Below are 11,685 nucleotides of genomic sequence, written 5' to 3'. Positions count from 1 at the left end.
ATTAATACTATTAAAGTTTAGTTTTTAATTATAAGATATAAAAGTGGTCCTGTGTCATATTTCTAAAGAATATTTTACTGATTATTAGCGTTCAAAAAAAAATAAATAATAAAATAAAACTCGTATCTACCCTAAAAGTAAGCTTTTTTGTCATTTTATAATAGTACAGTAAAATCCGTTAAGATGTTTTCACCTAAGATGTTAGAATGTGTATGGGAACATGATTTAGTTCAACCGCTTTGAGGCTTAATTAAATCTTGTGTTAAGCCCTTTTATTGAATTTTTTATTCCGAGGTCACGTGATGACATCAGAATTTCTGGGTCTCTTTCGGTAACAAGACCGCCCCTGGTCGGAGTCGGAGTCGAAGTCAAAATCAAAGTCCGAGTCAGAATCAGAGTTGGAATCTGTACATTTTTACGCGACTGGAAATAAACAAATTAAAAAAGATACGGTTTTAGAGTAAACAAAGATAAACAATTATTTAACTCCTATGAATGTAGTACTCTAAGATTTTATTTGCCCGTTAAAGGTTAAATTGGGTTATAGTTACAGTCTCTGTGTATATTAAAAAACACAACAGTTAAGAAAATTATAAAAAAATTTCTACATATGTAGGTAGTACGAACCAAGTTTACAACAAATCATATAAGTATACAAAAGCAGCAATAAAAGTCAAGCAGAACGTTATGCCGCTAGCGTGACATGTGACATTATTATAATAAATCATATACTAAATATACTTAAAGTTTTTTAATTAACATAGTCTCATTTTATGAACATATATAATGTTAATATAATTTTCAATGTTTATCACACAACAATACTTTTTGAATTCGTGTCTGTCTTCATTTCCGTAATGTTTTCATTGGAAGTTACTGTTTCTTGCGATGTTTTATTTCTTAGCACGTTGGACAGAAGACTGCTCAATGGGGATTCAAAAAACACAAAGAAGAACAGAGCAAATATCAGTGACACGAACATAAGATAGGAATATAACATCCACTGTAAAAAAATTAAGTGTAATCAATATGAATAAACTTGTCAAGAGTAAAATCCCATAAAGAAAGCCCATAAAGAAAGCATTTTAATCGAGCAACAATTATTGCAATGTTTTGCTGTTCAATTAAAGCAGGCTTGGCATTAGTGCGAAAACATTTTGGAGATATTCTAAATTTTATTGCTAAATTAGAGTCACCCAATATAAGCATTAGGCTTATCTGAATGCTTGTAGCGGTGGACTTAGTACCCTGGTCATCACTCGGAGCCATAACTTTGGGAAGTGAACTTGGGAAGCTGAGGATGTGGCGGCATTCGCGTAAGTTAAAATAGGTGGCACTGACCCGAGATCTGAATGGCTCCTAGGCAATATAAATGTTGCTGTAATAAACGATCTCATGGGTGACCTGGCAAAAACTTTGTTTTACGTTAGGTTAAGTTAAGTTAGAGTAAGAATCTTTACATTGATTACAATAAAACTAATAATATTAATAACATAATAATTTATAGTATTAACTATTTTTTTACTATACGATAAGTGATCATTGTTAATGAAAAACTGTTAACAATTTATAATAACAATTAAATTTTTTTATTTGTTTGTCGAAACCGTGTCTTCTTCTTGTTTTGTTTGGTTCAATGTCACGACTTGGTGAATTTATTAAGAATTGAATTTATTTGCGTCAAATATGGAGATAGAATAGCAAAATTACAAACCTACTTTGAAGCAAATGACATGGATATCATAAAAGCAGATAAATCAAAACAGATTATAATAGTGAAAAAAGAATGGATCCAAACAAAAAAAAATCAAAAATAGATAATAACTGGTCTTTTAAAGAACTACCAATAGACCTAAAAGAAGTCATTTATGTCGAAGTCAAAAAAAGAATAAGTAAAAAATTTGAATTTAAAGAACACAATAAAAGAAGATAAACAGTATATTTTAGGAAACGAAAATAGAGGAACCCCTAAGCTAAACGTACAACTAAAAACATAAACCAAGCGAACAAATAAGACCCATTGTCCACTTCAAAAATTCAGTATTATATAATTTAGAAAAATACTTAAAACGAAAATTACAAAAATATAAATATTCGGACTATTCCATGAAACACGTAGACAACTTATACATGACGTGGAAAATATAAAAACGAGCAAAAATTACAGACTTGCAAGCCTAGATATAGTAAACACGTTCCCTTCGATAACCTGAATTCCATTAGAAAGCACACTAAGAAAGATTGAAACAGAAGAAAAAGAAATTGATTTAATAGCATTCGTAAACAGGAGTAATTATTTCGAAGTCAACAATACGTTCTACACACAACAAACAGGCATAAGGATGGGATCGGTCATAGGTCCGAAGCTAGAAAAAATTCTTATGGTAGATATAGGTAAAGAAATCAAAAAAATTACAGGAATAAAGTTCTATAAACGATATGCGGATGATATATTTATAGTATATGACCAAGAAATAATGAAATTAAAAGAAATAGAAGAAAAAATAAACAAATTAAACGATAATATTAAATTCGAGGTAGAAAATGAGGCAAACACGGAAATAAATTACCTCGACATTAAAATAACCAGAAAGGCAAACAACATTGAATTCGAGCCATACACAAAGCCATGCGAAATTAGGAAAGTGCTAAACTACAATTTAAACATTCCTCAGTACTGTACATAAAAGAAAACATATTCATTATAGAGTATAAAAAATCGAGAGCAGAACAATCTCACTACGGAGGAAGAAAAAAACATCTCAACGAACTACGAACTAAATTCCTGTTAAACGGCTATCCAAAACGAATAACAAATAACTGAAAAAGTAAAATCAACAATAAAAGGCTGGAAAATAAACTAAACAAAGATAAAAACTGAGTAAGATACATATCCTTCCCCTACATTCGTGGCTTCTTTGAACAGGTAAATAAATGTTTAGACAAAATAAATATAAAACTAGCTCCAACTTATAGCAACTTTCAAAAAAAACCCGGAAGGCTAAACCTGGCATGAATAAACAACCGGACAAATACAACACTGCCGAAGTCGTTTATAAAATTCCTTGCACTTGCGAACCACCAAAAGTATACATTGGAAAAACAAAACGAAAATTAGAAACAAGATTAAAAGAACACATCGCGGATTTGAAATATAATAGAATCAACTCTGTTTTTTTACGAACATTGCACAACTCACAACTGCAAAATAGATAAGAATGACGTCATAATAGTACACAAAGAAAAAAATTAGCACAAAATAAAATTTAAGAAAAGCTACGAAATTACTACAGACAAAAATAATACTAACAAGAATCTATGCATTGAATTATATAAAAACTGGCTACAACGATTAAAATAGAATGTTTATGAGGTCGCGGGCGAGGCTGTGTGGGGCACTATGGGAGTGAGACGTTACAGATTACGAGGCATGCAGGGGGGAAGCCGTCAAGTCAGAAGGGGAGGGAAGAGCAGTGGGAAGTACGGAAGATGCCTGACAGATACCGTATACGCAAGATGCAACTTAACTATGTAACAGACTGGAGAGGGCGAAAGCCCGAAGCGCGTATCTGTATGGATTAAAAGTGGATGATGAAATTATTTGTCAAGTGTCAATAAATTCACCAAATCGTGACATTGAACAAAACAAAAATTCAACGTTTGTTGGTCCTTCACACTTGGGGGCCCGAACTTAAGCCCCATTAGTTCCGATGTAGATTTACAGATTCTGATATGCCAGAAGTAGAAAAAAGGATACATGGCCTGGTAATTGATTAAAGAAATGCTTAAAGCACAGTGTAAAGGTACGGGTGAGATTAAAAAACAGCTAGAGAGTGAGTATAAAAAAGAACTAGCTTGTCTGAAGTGGCTAGAGACAACCTTTCCATATCCGGTGAAGTACAATAAAGAATATCAAAATCGCTAACATAGACTAGGCTGTTCTGATGGTCAAACATAAGACTGACATAGGCAGCGATTCAAATAAAGAAAATTTTCAAAAATATATATATCCTAGAAAAGTTAAAGTAAGAACAGGTAGCATACGTAAGATGAAGAGCTCAGGAATTGTTGTGACCTTAGCTTCTAAAGGCGTTTTTCATAAGATCTTACATAATGAAAAGTGGAAGAACATTGAGTTGGTTGTAAAACAGCCAAAAATGGCTAAGAATGTGTTTAAAGGAGGTATCGAAAAAAGAGGTGATTGAACACGTAAGTGACTTAAATAAAGATACTCTCTACGGGGAGGAAGTCTGTTTACAAAAAATAAAAAATGAGTTTAAGTTACTATATAAAACACGTTGTAAGAGGGTCAGCCTCGCTGACTGAGTAGCCAATTGGTGCCTAACTTAAGAAAGTTGTTACAATCAGTAGAGTGTATATCGGGTATAGAAGTTTTGTAATCAGGGACTACTATAAAGTGACCCTGTACTACATATGTCAAAAATTTGATCAAAAGGTTTGATCAACTTATGGATTTTTCCTAAATACAGTAGAACATTGTTCATCCGAATCAATTGGAAACTGGGGTTGTTCGGATAACAAATTATGTACGAAAAATATATAAACCTATATGATGTTGAAATTGTTTTCCGTTGCGTGTCGCTTCGCGTTAAATTTTCGTCGATGTTAAGCCTAACGTACATTCTTTAAAATAATAATCGTGACTATTGTATCGTTTAAAATTATTTCTTTATTTTTTACAAACAAAATAAATATATTGAAAATATAAAAACAAAAAAATATACTTTAGAAGTTGATCGAGTATCAAAAACATTCAATTCTGCACGACACAATCCAACTAGAACGCTTTCCGGTAATCGGCTTTCGGATAAACGACGCACTACTGTATTAATAAGAGGTTGAAGGCTAAACTGGATGAACCGAATTATTATTGTTCCCAAGTATTGGGTGGTCATGGTGACTTTAAAACTAATTTAAGTCTAGTGTCTACCTATGCATCCAGTTGTAAAGTAAATAATAAACTGTAGTCGTTCCAATTGATCGAGTGACCTTTGTGAGTGTGGTGCTATCTACACCCTACAGAATTTTATGTTAGAGTGTAATATTTTTTACAACAAGATACAGGAATTAAAAAGTATACTTAATATAGTCTTCTCCCATAATGTTGCATTTGGTGATGTATGCACCAACTTAGTGCACACTAAAATAATATATTATGGTGAATACAAAGTTTTAAAGGGGGTGTTAATACGTAGGACAGTTTAAATAAATGGTGTATAACCCAGGTTTTTATTTATATTTATTTTATGATGTTACGGTGCATAGATTTATATTGTTCTATGATATACTGATGTATTGTATTGTACTGTACAGTACATAGTTTGAGATAAAGTCCCAGGGTTTAATTAACCTGGTCACACTGGTTATTAAATATACAGGTTTTATTTATATATGGTTTTAATATAATTATAAGCGTTATATATTATATAAGTTTCAAGTTTTATACATAGAGTTTAACTGTATATAGGTTTTTAACATAGGTTCTATACGGTTTTTTGATGTCCTCTCCTGCACAAAGAAGGCACAGTAAGAGCAGTAGTGGCGTTCATAAACGTCCTGCTGCTATTTTAACGTATTATATAGAGCACACTATGCTCAGTATTGAGTGGCGTATAAAATACACCTGGTATGTGAATAGCACAAATCTACAGGTTGATGTTTATTATAATGGTTCATAATGTCTAGTAGAAGGTGGTATTGCACGTAAGTCGGTGGGACTTGCTTGTACGCTCATGCAGATACAGTAACGGGTAGTGATGGGACCACCGGGGACAGAATACTAAGAACAGTCTTTTTACAGCTCCTGGAACAATTGCAGCAAATTACAAAAACGAATTCAGTTTGCGTAACAGTAAGTAAAATTGCAGAAATTTTATCAGAAATTCACACAACTATATTTGACTATAAAAGGCCAACCTAACCACAGTGTTTTTTTGACAAAGAAAGAAAATAAATAAACAAAATATTTTACAAGTAAAATTGGTGCAATGAAGCATGCAGCAATCACATCGTGCAGTGCAGTGCTTACAGTTAGTTTCTCTCATTTAAACAGCAATGCAGAGGCAAGTGATCATTTCTACAAACTATTGTTGTGGCCGAAATGTGAACTTCTCCTCACCACCAGAAGACGCGTAAAAAGATATAAAAAGCCATTCAAACACGTGCGCAGCACATTTTTCATCTATTATGATTTCTCGTAAGGGTGACCGCAAAAATTGCGAATGCTGAACTTTTTGTTGAAAAACAGCATCACACTAATTTGGAAAAATTACCTGTAATCTGTCGCAAAAACGATTTCGAAATACTTGTAATAAAATATAAGAACGTTGTTTTATCTATTTCTTTCCTTAGTTGTAAAATTATACAATATGCCGAAAATTCTATAAGTAAATATGGATATATCAAATAATTGCTGCTTTCAATAATACTGATTTGTCTATTTTTAACTTTCATTTATCGTACATATTGTTTCCCTGTGTTTACCCATGTTTTACCCTTATACAAATTTTTATGCCTATATGTCCTAGCCCTAAGAATGACTAAAATTATCTCGGGAATTGAAGTGCATAGATCACCCAGCACATTATTAAAGTCAAATATGCAAATGTACTGCAGAACATGAAAATTTTCAACTTTACCATATTAAACTGTAAAAAACCTGTAGCCTTTCTCATACTGCCAACACCATAACAGATAAATAGATTATGAAGCAGATATATCCAGACATTCAGACTGTTTAACACCACAAAAATACGAAGAGATAACAAACGATTGAGGATTCCTGAAAATAAACAAAAAAAAAAGTTAAAATTTTTACAACGTGAGGATTAAACTTTAATATGTTTACGGTAAAGTGATTATTTAATCTTTTTCGAGTGGCAAATAAATAAAAACTTTTAAACAAATACGGATTATTTCGGAAAATCGAATTATTTTAGTCACAACAGGAAATTTAACTGAACTAAGTACAACTTTCAGAGTATTAATTTTAATTAACTACAAATATCCAGTATAACTGTATCGGTAACATAAGTGAACTTTTTCATGTAATATAGTATAGATTGGCGACAATATAAATAAACTTTACGGTATGAAATTAATAATTATCTAAACAACATTAATTAATTCAGTTACCGTATTTATTTTTCCAAATATAGTATATAGGCTTTGTATCATTGAGGTAATTGTATTTTACTTCAGCTAAAGCTTTAAACTAAGTTTACAAACGCAATTAGTAATATAAAAAATGTTATTACAGAAAAGATTATACAGAAAACAGGAAAACCGCCGAATATGTGTTTATTCCTATCTATATTTAAATGAAAAAATCGACCGTAAACACTAGATAATGAGAACTTCCTTACCACCGTGTCCTGTCACACAAGCCACTGTCAACCAAGCTAATCCTACGGTCCAAGCAAATGGAGCAATGCACTGAAAGGCGATGATTATATTTTCGTTGGCCGTAATATTTTTCTTGTAACTATGCACTCCAAAAATTGATATTGTCATTAAGACAATGCATCCAGTCCAACAAAGTAAAATGGTAATCTAAGAATTAAAACAGAAAATTCTTAATAAACGGACTATGTAAAAGTTTAATTTCAGTTTAGGTGATATTACTATATAAATTTAAAAAAAAGTTTGAAACGAAAATTTTGATACTTAGTAACATCACGAGTAACATTCCTGTCAACAGCAATGTATTACGTTAGCAGCCTGCACTTAATTAAATATTAAATATTCAATGAATGTGAATCTGTTTTCTTCTATGCCATGAATTATTATACAATGATTTATTCTATTCGTAAGATTTTACTATACGTTATGGGAAATGTGTAAATATTTGAATTGTTTACGTGGAAAAACGTTATATACATAAAACAAGGGAATGTACAAATAATCCTGGTATAAAACTGTAGTTGTGTTCCGGACAAGAGTCGTGTTATGCGAAACGTTTTATACGAAACTATGACTGACAGAAATATGTTTATTAAATTAAAGGAATGAATAGTTTATTTTGTAACTAACAGTCACCATAAAAAGTATTGTGTTATGCATTAATATTAATTTTAGTTTGACCTGTGCGTTTTTTTCCGAAGTAATGCCATCCTTAGAACTTGTTCAGTCGAGTACAAACATTTTTTTTCTTCAGAATTTGTGTTGAAATGCCTAGTAGTTCGAGTTGGGAACAGTTCGAGTACCGAGACATCAGAGTATTTCCTTCGTTATTTTTACGAAAGTTTATTTACCTATGATTTAAAAAATGTCGAATTATACTTTCCGAACAATGTTTAAATAAAGTTAACTACATACAAACATTAATCCATTAAATCAAAACACAGTGTCGGTCTTATATGCTAAAATCTAAAAGCAAGGGAAATAAACCCTGATTATAGGAAAGGAAAAAGAAAAAAAATCGTATTATTAATTTTTATTAAAGCAAACTTGAGAAAAGCCACAAAATAAATTCAAAATCCGTAGGCAAATTTCAGACAATATGCAAACTCACTTGAATAAAAAATATCGAATAACCAGTTTGCACTTAAAATTGTGAAATTTTACCGGAAAATTTCCCAAATTCTCAAACTGTGTAAGAGCAAGCGAAATCGTTTGAATAAATTCTGTGTGAACAAATTCTAAGTTTTTTGAAGTTTGACAGTCGGATGGCCGAGTGGTCAATTTGACAGCCTACCGCTCTGGGATAACAACGTTAGAATCCAGTCCCCCTGTCGAAAAATCACCAGAAATTTTTCGAAAATGGCCAGTCCGGTTATATCGGTCCCTGTGCTCCAGCACCCGGTCGACCCATTGTGGGCCTGGCCGAATTCATAACAGTCTTGCTAAGAAAAGACCTTTTTGTGCCCACAGGGTTAAAAAAGTTTTAAAAAACCTTTAACACTCGAAAAAGTTTTTAAAAACTTTTTACAGTGTTAATGGTGTCTTTCGCTACAGATCACCACAGANAAATTTTTCGAAAATGGCCAGTCCGGTTATATCGGTCCCTGTGCTCCAGCACCCGGTCGACCCATTGTGGGCCTGGCCGAATTCATAACAGTCTTGCTAAGAAAAGACCTTTTTGTGCCCACAGGGTTAAAAAAGTTTTAAAAAACCTTTAACACTCGAAAAAGTTTTTAAAAACTTTTTACAGTGTTAATGGTGTCTCTGGCTACAGATCACCACAGATTCGATGATCCGACGTCACTGAATCACGGATTTTCCAGTTCCGGAAAACGTAAACACAGGGCAAAATAGTCATCGTATCGAATGCCCAACCACCCAAAAACAGGGCAAAAAGCAAGCAAAATACAACCAATGCTATATGAGCTGCCAAGTTTTTAGCTACAGACTGATCGAAATTACTATAATGGTCAAAGTTCTGCTTATATACACAAAACTAATTCAGAATTTTACCAAATTACTAAAATTTCAGATGATAAGCTAAGGTAAAATAGATCTAGCTTGCCCTCAAAAAGATCTAAATTCTTAAAAAATAGTGACCTACCATATCAGCAAAATTTAAGACCTGGAAGGAAGAATGTATTGAAAATCAAATAGAAAGGTATTGTGTACGGTTGATAACAATATACATTGCGACTTGTCATTATAGATGAAGAGAAAATTTAAACATGACATAAGAATAGACACGAGTTCTACAACTACACACAAAGGCCTTGAAAGCTACAATTAAGACTAAAAACTCTAAACTTACTTGATGACATAAACCGAATCGTCTTGAACTTAGAAACGCTACAAAGACTTCACCTTCGAAGTTTGTAAGAAGAGTGTATCGTCAGATAACACCAAACATAATAAAATTTATTCAGATGGACAAAATAAGTGTAAACCGTATAAATGAAATTCAAAATTGATCAAGAACTACAAATAACATGGAAATTAGGTACAGGTATCAACAAGATCCTCGGTGTTAATGTCTATTTTAGCCTGGAAGGCTGTGTTCTGAATAAGGATGCACCGATTAATTGGTAAGTAATCGGTAATCGGCCATTTTCCCGATTAATCGGTTTTAATAATCGGCCAATTTTGCATTTTAATATTTTTGCTAGAACGTCACGAATAAGGCTAGTAATAATAAATAATATATTTCTGTTATATATTTATTATTTATTACATGACAATCTAAATATTAAAAAGAATTTTAACTAAAATTATTTCTTTTATCAGTACATATCAGAAGGTACAATGTAACCTATTCAAAACTTTCTGTTTTATTTAAAGTTTAAACTTTAAATATGTAAAACAAATAAAAACTTTAAAACCCTTAAACAGTAATACACAAACGTAAGAATTTCACCATTTTCAGGGCTCTTAAAAGTTACCTCCAACTCTGAAAATTCTTTCACTTTGAACGGAAGATGCTGGAAGACAGATATTTTGCTCAAATAAGGAAAAAATTCCTTTGAACTTCACCACCACAAAAATGACTGCTATGACTTTGTATAAGAGATAAATGTAAATATTTTTTTAATTCTTGATCGAAACGTTTGTTCGTTTGTTTCGTTTTTTTTTTTCTTTTTAAAAACATGCTCTTATTCATTCTTTCATTCACCAGAAGTAGAAGCTTCAGAATTTAATTCTTCTTGCGATTTTGAATTATCAACATCATCTAAGCTATGGATTTTCCACCTTTTTATTCCCACTACCAATTTTTTTTTTTTTTTTTAATTTAATTTTGATTCTTAAATCTAATAAGGACGACAATTATGCTTGTCTTTGGATAAGAGCTTCCCTTGTTACTGATGAACATCCAACTTCTTTCGTTTCGGAAATTTTTTTTTCGTCTTTTAAGTTTTTTTTTTTTTTTAAATTTTCATGATGACATTTATCCAGATGATTTTCATATGTTTGGTGGCGAAAGTTTTAGCATTTTTTCCATTTTTCGAAATAAAAGACTGGCGTAATTTGCACTTGGAAAACTTCTCGTTTTCATCTTTCTTAAAATTCCCAAGCAATACAATTAATTAACTGATATCTAAATCGAAGCCATGAGGGGTTTGGATTTGGTTATTAATTAAAATTAAAAAGTTAATTAAAATTAAAAATAATTTTCAAAAGAAGCTCAAAGAACATAAGTGTACATGTAATTTGACCAAAAGAAGTTGTTGACCTCTTCCTGGAAGAGAGGATGGTCAACAACTAACTAATGTTGGTCTACTATTAATATTTGAAAAGTGATCTGTTTTGAACAGATTGGGATGGCCCTGCATGAGATTGAAGTTGCTAACCTTAATGTCCAAAAGACTTCTTAAGACTTATTTAAAAAAAAAAAACCTTATAAAAATACAAGAATAATTGGTTTTATGTGATGACCAGCAGATGAGCTTAGCATTGCCCGGGCAAAAAACAACAAAGATTATTAGATTATTCCATACTTCCAATCCTTCTGTTCTAGTAGCCCAGGATGCCCCTAGTGGGCATTCTAGCAGCAGCAGTGTCATTCCATGATATAAATAATAAATTCCTATTACAAATAAAAATAATAATAATTTGAATTTCTCATGGCATACCCCTACTAAAATGCAGCCAAAAACGCAAAAAAACTGTATGAAATAATAATATACTGAATTTATTATTAATGTAAGTAATACCTAGGGGCTAGTAAGCCAAAAACGGCCACTAGGGGCAGGGCACCCCTAGTGGCCG

General features: G+C 32.0%; 1 protein-coding gene across 1 annotated transcript in view; it reads right to left on the bottom strand.

Moving 5' to 3' along the window:
- Positions 1-494: 494 nt before the first annotated feature.
- Positions 495-11,685, bottom strand: part of LOC111615637 (nose resistant to fluoxetine protein 6-like) — a 45,156-nt gene continuing 33,965 nt past the window's right edge. Inside the window, exons 10-12 of the mRNA XM_023357055.1 lie at positions 7,386-7,572; positions 6,660-6,802; positions 495-1,003 (exon numbers count right to left, since the gene is read on the bottom strand). The gene's annotated coding sequence lies outside the window, so the exon portion shown is untranslated. The remainder of the gene's footprint in view (positions 1,004-6,659; positions 6,803-7,385; positions 7,573-11,685) is intronic.

Source organism: Centruroides sculpturatus, unplaced genomic scaffold, assembly GCF_000671375.1.
Source record: "Centruroides sculpturatus isolate CEXI.00-Female unplaced genomic scaffold, Cexi_2.0 scaffold2173, whole genome shotgun sequence".
Classification (NCBI taxonomy): domain Eukaryota; kingdom Metazoa; phylum Arthropoda; class Arachnida; order Scorpiones; family Buthidae; genus Centruroides; species Centruroides sculpturatus.
Note: the sequence above shows the minus strand (reverse complement) of the source record. Positions and strands in the feature narration are given on the sequence as shown.